General features: G+C 41.2%; 1 protein-coding gene across 2 annotated transcripts in view; it reads right to left on the bottom strand.

Moving 5' to 3' along the window:
* Nucleotides 1-16,851, bottom strand: part of LOC138282607 (polyamine-modulated factor 1-binding protein 1-like) — a 1,030,040-nt gene that overhangs the window by 191,491 nt on the left and 821,698 nt on the right. The window lies entirely within an intron of this gene.

The raw sequence follows: 16,851 nt of genomic DNA, 5'->3' as shown, positions 1-16,851 counted from the left end.
ACCACAGATTAAAAAACTATATAGCCAAGTTTTAAAAGAACTGCATATTCTGAACCTTTCAGGGCACAACAAAACTATCAGAAGTAGCTGGAATATTCCAACACACCAAAACGGTTCCGTCAATCATGTCTTGATTATATAAATGCCATTTCCTGGTTCCCTATACAAATAACTCAATTATACATTATTGCATGTTTTTGTTGGGACACGAGTATCCGGGATAACACAAGCTTTGGAATTTGTCCAAAGCAGATATCGAGGAGAAGGTAAGTTGCAGTGAGAGAGGTTTTATCACAATTGATTTTATTTGAAAGGACTTTCAGTACTACAGATGAATGAACACTGTTGCCATTTGCAGTAAAGACACACTGCACAATCTGTTTGGCTATGCTATGTTTTACAGAATGTCAGCACTCCCTATAGATAACTCAATATCCCCCTATTCTTTTATGTAACACATTCAAGTGCTAGGTACAAAACCACTTCAATACATCTAATAACGCCCTCACAGGCACTACCCAATTGGACCCATTGGAAAATAAGTGGGGAAAGTGACAATAACAGGGGGACACTTTAATGATTGTGTATGGTGTAATGTCTATTTCAGTCTTCCATTCAGCTATGCTCACTCCCTTCAGTTATAAAGCATTATAATTCCTTCATCTTTGGATACTGTACGCTGCATTTGGTTATGGATACGAATTTTGCGTTTAGGACTAGATATCCATCAAACATCATCGTTTTTGAGATGTAGAAGAAAATGGATATCATGCACCTATGAAACCTTCAAACATTTAACTGACAAGCAATGGTTTTGAAGCAATATGTAGGGATGATGACAATGACCACTATGATGTCAGAAGAGGTTATCTGGAGGACTGTATCACATTACTCACAGATTACCTACACACCATTGAAGTGGATCCGAATTACAGTGTACAAGGAAAAATCGGATATGCTTTTTGTAACATACATTTATGTTTTACATACTGCTCTGAGTCTGTTGAGATCATTTAAAGATTGTGGATCTTTGTAAATTTTTTTCAATCTTGGGCTCATTACTTTCTTGATAGATTGCTCCAAAACATAGCAGCTCTTTAAAGAATGAGCATGGTGTAATAACAAGGGTGAATATGCAGTGTGAGGCTTGCCAATGATGCAATTTTTAGGATTGTGTGGTAAATTATATGAATGTGTCAGATGCACACTTATCGAATAATCTTGGTAGTGTAGACCCTTGGATGTATCAAAATAGATGATATTCATTTTAATCATGGGTTATAAAGGAGGAAGGGGTGAGGATGTGACTGTTCTCAGTGACCAGACAATTTCATGGATAATCTTAAAATCAATACACGTTAATTGTTATGCAATTCAGATGTCATGTGCTGAACCATCTGGTATGAGTTCATTGAAGACTAGAAGCATCTAACTGTAAGCCAGGTTTTGGTGGTGAACAGCGGCAACCCCTCCATTTGAACAGAGAAGCATCACCCCACAAAAGAAATGCCCCATAATGGAAAAATAAAATGGTAGTAAACAGTGTTTATTACCATTTTATTTTTCAGCACCCCGTCCTGAATCAAGTGTCAGGAACGGGTGGGGCAAGTGCTGCCGAGTGACAGCAGGGAGCTGTGAACTTGTTTAAAGTGTGCATGTTCCTTTGGCCGGCTGGCTTTGCGATGGCCAGACAGACATGCACACTTTAAACATCTCTAGCCCAGCTCTCTTAAGACAGATGGCTTACAGAAGGCACAGGCCTCCAGCACTCTGGTGAGTGCTGAGAGAGCCCACTCCCACCAATACTGACACTGCTTTCTTGCTGGTTACCAGCATGAAAACAGCGAAAAGATTGTTTTTTTTGTGTTTCCTAGGCCCGTGCATTGAAGCTTCCAGGAGCAGTAGGACACTGCGAGGAAGATGTCTGGAGGTAAGTGCCTTTTATGTCATTTCTCTTTTATTATCATTATTGTGTTCCCACACCCCATGCGGTAAACATAAGCCAGCCGCCATTGGTAATGAATATTGCATCCATCATGCTTAATTTGACAAGATCTGCTATATAAGATGCACATTTCTATTTGTAAGTAAGCAAAAATGATTTTATGATCTTCATGTAAAAAAAAACTGTAGTTAACCTTTAACAGTTTGAGTGTGGCATGGATTAACAGGGACAGGACAAGATGACAACTGGAGTGAGGACTGAGTAATTTGAGGAGCCTCGGCAAAAAAAAGAGGAATGGACTGCCTCTTCCCCCTTACTGAGTAACAATAATTATTCTAATTTGGTACTTAATGGATATTTAGGTAGGTTTGTTGTTTTATCCATCTCCACAGAAAGTGAAATTGGACTTTTCCCATCATACATCCCCACCAGAAATGACATATTCGGATTTCTGATCATCTGTCTTTCCTAGATGCGACATCACTAGTTCCCACCAAAATTATCTTTAAAAGAAAATCTCATACAAAAGGATTCCATTTCCAATCATCCATCATCACAAGATCTCCCATCATCCCTCTGCACAGTAAGTAACATAGCTGCATTTCTCATCATCCATTTGCCCTCTCCCTCCTTCTAGCAACGCTTCAGGTCATCACAGTATCGGGGTGTCCCAAGCAATGGGTAGACACAAACAAGGACATTCCCAGTTTGAGCCGGTCAGGGCTAGAAGTGGCCTTGGGCCAGAGCCACTTCCCCCTTTCCACTAAACGTTACAAGGTAAAATATAATCATGTTGCTCACTTAGCACCACTTACTTCCTATCCTCACAATCACACCAAGATCTAGATGACCCAAACAATTACTTAGCAATTGCACAACACATAGACCCAAACTTGTACAGGTCCTACTAACTGCATGTAAGAAACTGGGTTACTATTAAACCCTACACAAGCAGCAACCACAATTCCTGTCAGGGTGAAATCAGCAACCTGAAATTAATCTGTGCTTAACCATCTGGTGGTTTGGCACAAAGTAGATAGGCTTACCTTAGAGGCAAAGTGTAAAGTATATATGCAGCACTATAAACAGTAATAAAGTGAAAACACAAGAACAATTTAATCCATTATTTAACACCCAAATGACAGAAATCCAATTAGCAGAAGTGGACATATGCATTTTAAAGATTTTGTAAAATTCAAGCTCTAGGAAACAAAAAGCACCAACTGAGGCTATCTGGTCACAGTAGACCGAGTCCATGTCACAAGGTCAGGCCGACTGCAATGCAATGTGGGCCAATTAAAGGACTGAGTTAAATTCTGTTGAGAAAGTATTGTGTGGGCCTGGGCGTTAAGACTGGAAGCCTTGTGCTGAGGAGCCATCAACAAAGAGCTGCAATTCAAAGTTCGGCATTGAGCTGTGTCACACAGTGGCAGAGTCATTCACCATTGAAGAACAGCTGCTATGTGAGGTCCTACATCATTGTTCAGGAAGCTGGTATGGCCTTGTGTAGACTTACACTGTGATACGTCAGTTCAGGGGACATGATGAGCTGCGCTGGGCCTATGTCAGCATCAGCTGCAGTCTAAGAAGCAGGTGGGGCTTGCATGGACTTGTGATGAGATGTGTCAGCATCGAGAACAAGCACTGTCATTCTGGACCGGAGTTGATGGAGAGCTGCTTTGCTATGTGTGGAGAAGTGTCGATGTTGAAGAATTCTGTTATGCCCCTGTGGCTTTGAACATGGGGTGAGCCAAATGACCTGTGGTGATGTAGTAGAGCTCTTAGTCTACACTCACAGGCTGTATTCAGCAGGACAGCTCACACCAACAGAACAGTCCTGGTGCAATAAAAACAGTCGTTTGCAACAAAGCAGTCCTTGGTCACCAGGCAGGTCAGCAGGGCAGACTTCACAGTTAGGCAGGCATTCCTTCTGGCAGAGCCCACAAGTCCTGAAGACTTGGGTCTGAGGGTCCACTATTTATAACTGGTGCCAGCTTTGAAGCAGAAGAAGGTCCTTAAGGTTTCCACCCCCATAGGTGTTTGGAATTTACTGCCTGTCCTGGCCCCAGCCTCACTGAGGGCACAAAACACTAGTGTGAAATCCTTTATGAGTCTACGGAGGCAGAGTCTTTGTGATGCAAAAATGTGGTAGTTGGTACCTCCTCCCCCTCATCAAGTCAGAGACGGACCATCTTGCCAACACATATTCCCCTTTGTCTCACTGTCTAAGTCCAACTGCCAGCTAACCTAGTCATGTGTCCCATCATTCACGTTGGAGGCTCTAAATGGTTGGGGCAACAAAATGACAACTTTCTAAAGTTGGCATTCTTAGAACGGTGACTTTAACATTAAAGAAGGGTTTAATGTACACTCAAAGCTATCACTTATTAAATGTAATATGGTAACCCTATGTTATCCTATGGGAGAGGCAGGCCTTAAAGTTATGCAAAACATATATAAGAGTTTTTCACTACCAGGATATGTAAAAGTTGAAAGTGCACATTCTACTTTTTAGGTATACTGCACCCTGCCATATGGGCTGTTTAGGGCCTCCTCTATAAGTTACTGATATGTATTAAAAAGGAAGGTTTAGCCTTAGCAACAGGTTCATTTTGCTAGGTCAAAAATCAGCTTAAAACTGCATACAGAGGCTGCAATGGCAGGCCTGAGATATGCATAACAGGCTACTTGAGCAAGAAGCACAATTAGTGCCACAGGGCCACTAGTAGCCTTTAATTTACAGGCCCTGGGTATATGTAGTCCCACTTTACTAGCGACTTATAGGTAAATTAAATGTGCCAATTGAGTGTAAGTCAATGTTACCATGTTTTAAGGAGTGTGCACTGGTTAGTAGCTTCAAAGTTCACCAAGTCCCAAGGCCACAAAAAATGAATCCAGCAAAAACAGGAGTAAGTCAAAACTTTGAGGGATGACTTCCCTAGGGCTGGCAAGTCTAACACTTCCACACACCCTCAAGCTACAGATCACATATGCCAACTTCTGCTCATTAACACTTGCTTTGTAGTACTCCATGCACTAGACATCACAGACCTCATCAAAAATGTCAAGCTTGACACACTCTTCATCACAGAAACATGGCTCACCACCACAGCCTTGCATATGCTATATGTCCTTCTTTCCACGTGCTATATACAGCATCCACCCTATGGACCTTTGCACATAAGAAGGCATAAGGATTCCCTGTCATCCATAAATCCTCCTGGTCATGCACTGTAGGCCAGCAAGTAAGTCTCAACTTCAAGGAGCCTGTGACATGCCATTTCACACTTTCTGAAACTCAAACCACCACATTACACCTCATACACAGGTCTCCCTGCCAGAACAAGGACTTCATTTATGAAATCTCAGATTTCCTCATCACCTCATCTATCCATCACAGCCAATCTACCCTGTTGGGTGACTTCAACATCCCAGGAAATACAAGCTAAAAAAACAGGACACATCATCCTCAATCTCAATACACTCATTCACAGTGGAACATCCAGGTTTCAAAAGATCTCTAAACCTTGCAGAGTATCCCAGGGTTTCATACTGTCCCCTGTCATCTTCAGCCTTTAAACGTAACTGCTTGGTGCACCTCTAATAGATAACAGCATGAAGATTCACCAATATGCTGAAGATATATAAATCTAGCTGAAAGTATCCTTTACAATCCAGTGCCTTAAACAGTGCCTGCACATCATCCAGACCTGAATGCTAAGTGCCTACCTAAAACTCAACCAACTAAGGCAGAATTCTTGTTATTTTCGAAGAACAACAATTAAGAAATAGGATAAACAAAGCTTAGTGAATTGAACCTTGATGTTTTTGAACCACAACTGTCATTTTGATTCACTGTGAACACTAACCTCACACTATCAAGGAACACACTGTTGAATAAACAAAGATGGTCTGGCACCAGCTCTGTTTTCTAAAGAAAGTGAAAAGTTTCTTCCAGAATTTTACTTCATAACTGCAGTTCATACTCTCGATCTGGATGGTGGTAATGTCCCACTCCATGGGCTCCCTGAAGGCACGCTAGCACCTCTTAAGGGCATCCTACACACCACAGCATACCCAGGGCCAGGCGAAATATGATTACATCACACCTACACTGATATAACTCTACAGACTCCCTTTGCTGGCCTACAGCATCGTGGAGTTTTATTGCTGCACCCAAGAAGAATGCATTCATATCAGAAGAGTGAGAGAGCGTGCATCCTTAACTAGGAGTAAATCAAGAAGAATGGTTTCTCCTGTTCTTAAAAAACTAGGTCTTCACTCAATAGGACCTGACCTTTGTTGATGCAGTCCACATGCTGTCAGGGCACATGCAGCTTCATGGGTGTGTATCAATCTACTCATGGAACTGTTAAGCTTTATACTCAGTCATAACACAATAATATAAAAACTAAACATATGAGTGTTGCTGACTGGAAACAATACTTTAGCAATTACTTTGAACTGCATCTTGATTCTGTATAAAGTTCCCATTATCTCAAAAGTGGATTGACATTTGTGTGTGTTCCTTAATGATCACCTGTTATAAAATAAGTTCTGTGATGTTAAGTTGCACACAGTGTGACTGGTTTAGGACATGGAATTATGGGGAGGTTTATGAGAAGTCCAGTAGTAACATAATGAAGGTGGTAAATTTGTAAGACTTCACCCGGTGTGGGTTGTGCTAGGACAAACTCAGTAGCATCATTTAAAATTGTTGTAGCATACACAGTCAAATAAATATGAAAGTAAGTATAGTTAGGACCATGTTTACATAGAATTTTTTTTTTTGACTTGCCTATATCTTTGGCACTGTTTGAAGAATCTTCACAAAATGTTCTAAAAAAAAAAAAAGTGGCCCAGTAATTCTTGTTGCGCACAGGATGTTTCGAGGTGATCCGTCAAGCAGGGGGCCGAGAAAAAGTTGTGTTTCCCATGCAAATTCCCGTAGGATGTGTCAACACATCTGCAGCCCAAACCACTGGACAGAATTACACCAAATTTTGCAGAAAGCTAGCTGCTGGTATGCAGATTGTTTTTTTTTTTTTTAATTTGGTGTAAATCCATTCAGTAGGTTAGGAGGTATTTAAGGGCAAACACATTTGTATATCTCTGGCCATGAATATTCCTTGAATTATGTGAACTTTTGCGAATGCACATCCAAAATGAAATGTTGACATTGGCTGCCCACAGCCTGACTAGAAAGTTGCGACCACCATTTTATTTCACGTGACACAGTCCCCGGGGGTGAACATTCAAATTAAAAGTGGCATTTGGAGTCATGCTGGAGGTACCCTGACCCCAGGGGTGTGATAGAGGTGTATTTCAGGGGCAAATTATAGGTTTAATATAGTTTTGTGTCACAGTGTGGGATATTCGCTAAAATTCACGAATTTCCATTTATTATTCACAAAATATTCGCAATTATTGAAAAACTAGAAAGGAAAAACACAGACTCATTCATACACTAATTCATTCACTCATGCATGCACTCAGAGGCTCAGGTGCCCACTGACACACCCCCTCAGACACTCATGCACCCACTCAGACCCACTCACAGACTCACACACCCACTTTCAGACCCACCCAGACACTCATGCACCCACTCACACATCCACTGATAGAGAGAGGCCCTGTGGTCAACGTGCACTGCGCATGGCTAAAGGCCATGCATGGTACTGGGTTGGGTGGTTATAAGAGCTTGACTGCCAGGCCTGGCTACAAGGTCAGGCCTTTGGCCGTGTGTAGCGGAGGTTGGAATAACTTATTGGAATTAAAATTACTTTACATTTAAAAAAACATAGAAATTCACAGACAAAACAAAGTTTACAGGGACGTTATAGTTAGGTTGTGAATTCACTCGTACGAAACCATGGAAATTCAGCAGTTATAGTTCGAGTTCTTTCAAGTAACTATAACTTTCACCTTAAGGTAACTCTAACTTGCGTCTTCATCATGCACAGCTAATTACTCCACATATTACGTCATTGATGAGATCTTGTATGCGATATTTGATATCACTGCAACGTTTGCAATAATATTATTGATAAGAAACTGTGTATGGCAAGGGCACGAGTTATAGTTAGGACGTGAGTTATAGTTTCTTGAAAGAATTCTAACTAACATCTGAATTTCTATTGTTTTGTATGAGCAAATTCAGAACCTAACTATACCGTCTCTGTAACCTTTGTTTTTTTTTCAGTGAATATATATTATATATATATGGTGCTGCACTAGCAGGCCAGATTAGCAGATTAGTCTTGCACCCTTTAGCTGCCATGAGTGACATGAATATATTTACTTATGTGGGCTTGTCTGAACACAGCAATTGATTGATATGTGCATGACAATGCATGAGAGTACTTGATATTGGTAACAGAATTCACTGTCACTAAAACATACTGACTTTCCTGGGTTAATAGTGCCTATAAACTTCATTGTTTTGTTCCATTAAACGAGGAATTGGTATTTTGGAAATGAATCGTCACTCAATATTGTCACCTAGTAACATAATGGATTCTCATTGGCTGCATTACATTTAGGATCTCTCTTCAGCTGTCTTTTAAATTATGTTTTCATTACTTACGTTTTGCACTTATTGCATCATGGGGCTTTTGAGGTATAAGTAATACACATACCAGAATCCCTTGAGGTTAAAAAAAATAGAGATGGGACTATTTATATTCTGCCAGAACAGATAAAGAGAGACATGTGATCGAGACCCGCGGCTTGGAACACATGAGGTTATCTCTGGAGATCTAAGACTCGTATAACTACTTGCCATGGAACCAACTTAATTTAGAGTCCAAGTGGTTAGAAACAGAATTGGAGGATGCATGTTATTTATTTCAAAGGGTCACCAATAGATATGGAAGAAAGACTGCGTATGTGCAGTAACATGCCAACAGCAGGTGATTAAAGCAATTCATATTTTTGTTTCCACAGATGTTTAACTTTACAAGATTTTATAAAAACACTAGTAGCATTTATAATCCACAACTCATCTTATTCCATTATTCATTGTGGTACCATGCAAACCCTAGCTCAAGGGTCAGAATTCAATTAGAATTTATTAGTCCCAAGTGGAAACCCAACTTCTCCATACCGCCATTAGGTTCACAACGTTCAATCTATTGACATTCCAGTAGGTTTCCTCCTCTCCGGTAAGAAAGCCATCTCAATCAAGTGCTGTCTTTTGCCACCAACACCATGGATACACTCAGTAAAATTTGACTCTAGTAGGGCATTCAAACTTTGCAATCACTTCTGCTGCTATGTTGTCCTGTACATAGCTTTACTTTTTTGGTTGTTTGCCCAATGTACATTAGGTCACAGGGGCACAATTAAAATATATCACATTCTGAGGAGCAGGTTATAATTTTTCCTAAATGCACATTAGTGCAACTCCCGCCGCTGATCTGGAAACTACAATGCCCATGCGGCTAAGGTATACGTCATCAGCACCCACCTTTTGACTCTTCCATTCATAGTCTGCATTAGAAAGATCCCATGCTGTCTGCATTTGTGTCCTCGCTCCAGGCAATGGATACGGCCACGGCAGGACACCATTAATAGAAGCACCTTTGTAAGATGTGTACTGGCTGCATTTACTTTAACTAAGGACTGGAGTTGCAAAGCACCGTCTCCTGAACTGCACTTGACACAGCTAGTGTTCGAGCGGTATTTGCAGAGGAAGGCACGGACTGAAAAGAGCAGTGAGAAGTTCCGCTGAAAGTGGTTCAGGTTGTGTGGTTAAAGTAAGATGTGTAGATTGTTCTGTCACAATTAAAACAAGCTGACAATCTAGATGGCATGTCAGATTTGTGTAGGCAATGACGGTGTAACTACAAAAATGTTAGCAACGTCATCTTGAGTAAGATGACGTGCAAATGAAGGAATTAATATTTTTTTAACTGCTTTATTCAGTGGTGTAGCACGGGTGCCAACAATAACCTGAATGTTAGCAAGGAAAACTGGTCTCTGATAGTTGTAGGCAGTACTGTGGAATACTGCTGAGTTCCTAAGCAACTGCAGGGAATTCAATGGAGTACAACTCCAGAAACTCTTCCCACCCCTGAAAATAGCATAGGTTCAAAAGCCATATTGTTGACTTTAAGAACTGGTCCATGTTTTTTTATTTTTTTTTATTTTTATAATTGTCACTACCTGATTGGTGTCTTAATTAGTCCCTGGGACATCTCCTCTTCTTCAATTTTGTCAACATCAAATAGCTTCATGGAAGTAATCTAGCATGCAACTACAGATGCTTCTTAATCTAAGGAATTTTCCAAAAGGTAAACCATCTTTGAGTGTCCTAGACCAGCAATCAATTAACCTTTGATATGAATAATAGTTTGGTTAAACAGAGGTATTATTAAAGCGTCAACATTGATAGCAAATTTCAAGATATTATAGGCAATTGCTTAGTAGAGGTGCTGGTACCTCTCAAATTATGTACATTTCATCAAGATATATTTTACAACACTCAACATACAAGTTGTTGTCATAGAAGAAACCTTTTTGTTCAAAACGGTCAACATAAACGTTTTAAGATTTGAGGCAAGTATTGCCCTATTGAAGTTCCTTTGTATTGTTGATAGTATTCCCCTTTACATAGAAAACAAATCTTGGTGAGTGCAACATGTAGGAGTTGTGTAAGAAATTCGCTGGGGACCTGTATTGGAAATGGTCTAGTGCTCAGTAACCTCTACAGAACTTCTATGCTTTCCAATAAAATTCCATATTTTCTATTAGGTTGTTCATGTAAGTATTATTTCCTACATAGGATGGTATTTCTGGTACAAAGTCCTTAATGAAGTGGTTCTTGTCTTCCCCAAGGCAGTTCCATTACAGAGCCACAGCCAAAGAGAATATTTTTCCCTGCTGGATTGAACATGTCCTTATGAACGTTTGGAAGGGTGTACAGGACAGGTATCCTGGGCCACTTTTTAGTAAGAGAAAACTGAACTCACGAGTTGTTAGAAAGCTATTTTCTTTCAATCTGGTTGTTAACATTACGTTAGCCTCTCTACTACCTAAAAGCAGAATGTGTGAATGTTTTTTGCAGGATTCCCGGATATTTATTTGTCTGAGAAGCTCTTTGTCTTCATATTCGTTTTCATGCTGTCTTGTCTGTCTTTTGAATATTGTATATGATTGGGAAGAGAAAGAAGTACTGGTAGAACACTCTGGTTTTCATAAGTGAAAGTCCGTCAATCTCAGCAATGGAATACATATGTCACAAAATAAGAATAGAGAAGTTACCAGCCATACATAGCATGGTCCTGTAATTAATCTCTATTAAATATGTTTACCTCCTATGGTTTGGTTCAATTCTCAGCACTTCTCCATCTAGGTAAAATGACTGGCTATTGTTAGTATGGCTCTAAGAAAAGTATCACAAAAATATCTCTCTGAATGCATCTACAACATACTGATACTCAGAAATCTCTCCCTCTTATCCACTATGTGTTTTCCAATGCTACCAACAACTTTTAATAATGAAATTATGTTTTTCTGAGATTGCTCAATTGTAAACTCACAGCAGATTTGACTGTGTGCATGATGTGTACTAACTGCACACTTCATTGCATAGCAGCTCCTAAGGAACACAAAACATCACAGACTAAACAGTCAATATAATTCAGAACTTTCAGAATTAAAATCAATTTGTAATGCCCACAGAACAAGTTCTGGACCATCACCTAATAATGTTGAAGAAGTCGCCTAGTCCCATCAACATCTTGTGAAAATAAGCAGAGAAAAACACGCCATCTCCATTAAAACAAGTTATAACAATACTTTTGGCTAAAATTAAAAAATGATGCTCGCCATTATAAATACTGTGAGATGGCTCAGCAAAGCTTGACAGTTGACTCATTTACTCTTTCTTATACTGGAATCCAGCTTTCAATGCTCTTGTTTCGAATAGACTTGTTCCCAAAAATAACTCTGTTAAGGTTATTTACATAGTAAAGAGTATGACAAATAAGCAATCTCTGTGCATTAAGTTTTTCCAACTTCAGCTTATTTCTTCCTAAAACATACCTCTGTCTGTCCACATCTTTCTTGGTAACTAGTGTGACCATTTTGTAATAAATAATATAAAATACTTCAATCTGGATTCTGACATGCTGAGATCGGCCTACTTACAAAGTCATTGGCCCATATAAAAGCCAGGAAAAAATGGTCTACCCTTCTACTCATTTAGGGAGAAAACGTAGTCCTTCTCGGTGGTGCAGTGCCCCCCTAAGACCTCTGGGCCCCAGTGACTTTTTATCCGCTGTCCAGCTGGTCGTAATACCCCCCCCCCATTACCATTAACGATACTTGACCCTCATGGATCAGCAAGCAAATTTTAAGCATGCTTTTATGCCATATCACTCTGTTACTAATACACTCTTGAAGGTACCCAAATACTGACCTTCTGGGCCTGGAAGGCTAACTTGGAGTTGAATGGCTGCCCCTCATAACAATGCATTTTCCAACCAGATGCTCTTAACCTTCTGGATTATCTGATCAATTACAGGATTGGATTAATTTATTTTGACCAGCATCATACAAACTTGTGGCAGCTGTGAACCCATTGATGACTAGGAGCATGAATGTGTCTTATCTATGCCAGATACAGTAACTGTTTTTCTGATCAAACTACCCATGTAAGTAGGAAAGTTGCTAATATGGCTAATTCAAACTTGGATGTCTGATGATTTTGGGAAGCCAAACCTTACAAAGGCTCTCTGTGTGAACTCCAGCCTTGATGTTCCCCCATGTCTGTGCTTTCTAAGCTGATGCATGAAAACACTTTAAGTTGGTGACTTATGGCTTCCTGGCTTCCTCAAGTGTGTGAAGACTGGAGCCTGTAGTCCTTTAATTTATTGTATATTTATAATGGTTCTGTGATAGGCCAAGCCTCTTCCACCTACCCATCCAGCCTACTGAATTGATCTTTTGATAGTAGTTTCCACTTAAAAGTGATTGCTGCATTCTGACAAACTACTTTCATGCCTTTGCCTAGTAATATATATATCATTGGGTGCTTACTGAACATGACACCAAGAGATAAAGGTATTTAACCCCGGCCAACAAGAGCCAGGAGATTTAACAGTACAGCTGAGCACAACAACCATTCAGCTACCAGTCTTTGCAATCAGCCTCTGCACCATACTAAGGTAAACAGAGACATATCTCAGTTGTAGCTTTTGCAGAGATGTGTCATCTCTCCAATAGTGCACTGCAGATCATGGAATCTCTTGATGCATGGTAGCAAACAAAATATGCTCTAGGAAACCTAGACAAGTCACCAAATCGAGTCTCAATCACCACTGTTATTTTGTCTACAAATGCAGCCTTATATTCCTGAAATCCCTGAAGTTTTTGGTGATTAATTGTAAATAACTAGAAATATAGAACCTCTGCAATGAATGGCACCATCAAGGCTAGAAGCCTCCTCCTACTGAGTTTCCTCCATTCGGGTGCGAGCATGTGTACACTAACAAGAGCCCCATTCCTGACATTCGCTGCTGTAAAACGTGTGTTATACTCTTCAACTCCCAGAAACCAACAGATATCTCTCACAGGAGCCTGATGCAGCAGCCTCCATGGTAACCACAGAGCACTGACTGGAAAGGTTGGTTGGTCATGTACCTGCTGTTGTCTGGAGCATATTGGCATTTTTGTGTGATCTAATTATTGAACCCTTTCCACTCCCAAACCATTATTTCTCCAACACCTTGCAGGCATTTTCCTAGAGCTCATATGGGAGCAAAAGGAAAGTGGATTATAGCCTCCAAGAACATGATCACGGTTTAGTGGGTTTTTTGCAATTTTGGAAGATTAGTATTGATATAGCTCAGTCACCGAATTCACTCTTAACTCTCATTTGAAGGAGAATCACATGAAGAAGAGCCTCAAACAAGCAAAAAAGGGGGGGGCTTGGAATGACTGCCTAAGTGTGAAACAAGAGACAACTAGGGGTTAGGGTATGCAGAATAAGTGAGCCAGGGTCCGCCACAGTATTTTACCCATTGACTCTATGGCAACACCTTCTTGGAACCAGACTAGCTGATGGTAAAACTGGAGACACGAAGGGTTAGAAAATGCAGTATAAGTGGACAAGGACTCGCCAAACCATGAAAATCCTTTGGTCTCTTGCTGCTTGTTAGACTTTTCATCCTTGGTGTGTTCTCCCTTAACTTTTTTCCTCTGTTTCCCAGGTTGTTGATGTGTGCTGGACTTTGTTTTTGCTGTTTGTGTTACTCTGGGCACTTTACCACTGCTAACCAGTGCTAAAGTGCAAGTGTTCCCATACAAAATGTGTATGTAATTGGTTCATCCATGATTGGCATATTTGATTTACTAGTACGTCTCTAGTACAGTGCACTAGAGGTGCCCAGGGCCTGTAAATCAAATGCTACTAGTGTGCCTGCAGCACTGGTTGTGCAACCCACATTAGTAGCTCTGTAAACATGGCTCAGACCTGCCATTGCAGTGTCTGTGTGTGCAGTTTTAAACTGTAAATTCGACTTGACAAGTGTACCCACTTGCCAAGCCTAAACCTTCCCTTTTCTTACATATAAGGCACCCCTAAGGTAGGCCCTAGGAAGCCCCAAGGGCAGGGTGCAGTGTATGGTTAAGGTAGGACATGTAGGAATTTTGTTTTATATGTTCTGACAGTGAAATATTGCTGAATTTGTTTCTCACTGTTGCAAGGCCTGTCCCTCTCATAGGTTAACATGGGGGCTATGTTTGAATATTATTAAAGTGTAGATTCCCTTTGGAGTGGATAGACATGTGGAGTTTGGGGTCTCTGAGCTCACAATTTAAAAATACATCTATTTAGTAAAGTTGATTTTAAGATTGTGTATTTGAAAATGTCACTTTTAGAAAGTGGGGATTTTCTTGCTTAAACCATTTCTGTGACTCTGCTTGTTTGTGCATTCCCTGTCTGGGTCAGTTTGACAGTTGGGCTGGTTGCACCTCTCACTAGACAGTGACACAAAGGGAGCTGGGGTCTAGCCTGCATTTCCTGATGAGCCATCTGTGCTAGGAGGGAGGGGAGGAGTGGTCTCTCACACCTGAAAGGGCTGTGCCTGCTCTCACACAATGCAGTATTCAACCCACTGGTATGTGTCTGGGGCCTGGCCTGGGCAAGGCAGGATTTCACAAACAAGAGAGACTTTTCTTTGAAGTGATCCTACTTCAAAGGGCAAAATGGGTATAAGAAGGGCACCCAAAACCAGAGACTTTAGAACACTTCTGGAAACCAAGAGGAACCTCTGCCTGGAGAAGAGCTGAAGAGCTGAGGAAGAAGAGCTGCCCTGCCTGTCACTGTGCTTTGTGGAGCCCGCCTGCAGTTGCTGCTTCTGCCTGAGAACAAAGACTGGACTTTGTGTTGCCTTCCTTCTTTTGAAGAACTCTCTAAGGGTTTGATTTAGAGCTTGCCTCCTGTTGTTTGAAGTCTCAGGGACAGCAAAGACTTCTCTCTGTCAGCACCTGGAGTCTCTGCTGAGACTCCTTCTGTACTCATACTCTGCTAAGTGGTGCCTATCTAGTTCCTGGGACCCTGAAAGGAGAAGCAGGCAGGCCAAGAGTGAGAAATACACGCACCGACTGCCATGCGGGGAAAGATCGACGTGACTCCGATTTGCAGCTGAAAAATCAACGTGCCGCTGACTTCGCGGCTGAAAATTGAAGCTGGCCTGCAACGCGACCAGAAGATCGATGCCCGTGGCTGGAGAAACGATGAGCAGCATCGCTGACGGAGGCTGGTGAGATTCCGACCCACGCTGCGTGGTTTTCGGATCATCGTGCAGCAAGGTTTCTGAAGCAAACTTTGCTGAGGGTGTTAAAATTACAGAAGGCCTGTCTGGACCTGAGATTGTGGTTCGAATCGACACATCGCTCTCCTGCAGCGAGAAGAAATTACGCATACCGACTCAACCGAAGGAGAAACGACACACAGTCTCACTCGAGAGTGATACCAACGCATTGCAAGCCGTTTTTGATGCACACTCGCCCGTGTGAGGTTATTTTTGATGCACCCAGGTACATTTTCACGCTAACAGTGTCAGCGTTGTGTTTAAAATTACATGAAGACTCTTTTTGCTTTCTTATTGATAACTTGACTTGTGAACTGTGGATTTTTGTCGTTTTGGTCTTGTTTTGTTAAAACAAATATTTTCTATTTTTCTAAACCTGTGTTGTGTCATTTTGCAGTGTTTTCATTAAATTACTGTGTGTGTTGGTACAAATACTTTACACCTAGCACTCTGAAGTTAAGCATACTGCTTGTGTCAAGCTACCTAGGGGGTGGGCGGGGGCTAGCTGAGGGTGCTTCTCTTTTACCCTGACTAGAGTGAGGGTCCTTGCTTGGACAGTGGGTAACCTGACTGCCAACCAAAGACCCCATTTCTAAATAGGTGGCAGCGGTGGGATGAGAACCCACGCGCTGATAAGGCAGCTGGTTTTGGATACCCATGGCAGGCTGTTCTGATACCAACTCAGTCATCTGATTTAAGCCTTACTATCTGAATGGAAAGTTGCATGCACCTGTTTACTTTGCCAAGAGATGGTCTGTTCATAGTGGCTTCCCAGGAGACTATGTGCATTAGTGACTGCATTTCCTTCATTACTAGACAAATATGTGAGACGCAGGACAACCAAGGTGCAGCTACCCTGCATTTATCCCTTCCTGTCACTAACTCAATAATGAGTTAATCAGTTGCAAAAGTGTGGATACCAGTAAGGAACTTAAAATGGCAGTGAATTAGTTAGGAGTGATCGGCCCATTGGTACTATCAGGTGTATGGGCCTCCAAAAGGGCCCTTTCAGCCTCTCTCTTGTGATACCCATAGGCAAACCTCTTTATAGTGGTCTTCACCCATTGGAGCCCACTTGTGAGTTTG

Source organism: Pleurodeles waltl, chromosome 2_2, assembly GCF_031143425.1.
Source record: "Pleurodeles waltl isolate 20211129_DDA chromosome 2_2, aPleWal1.hap1.20221129, whole genome shotgun sequence".
Classification (NCBI taxonomy): Eukaryota; Metazoa; Chordata; class Amphibia; order Caudata; family Salamandridae; genus Pleurodeles; species Pleurodeles waltl.
This window is presented reverse-complemented; position numbering and strand designations above follow the sequence as displayed.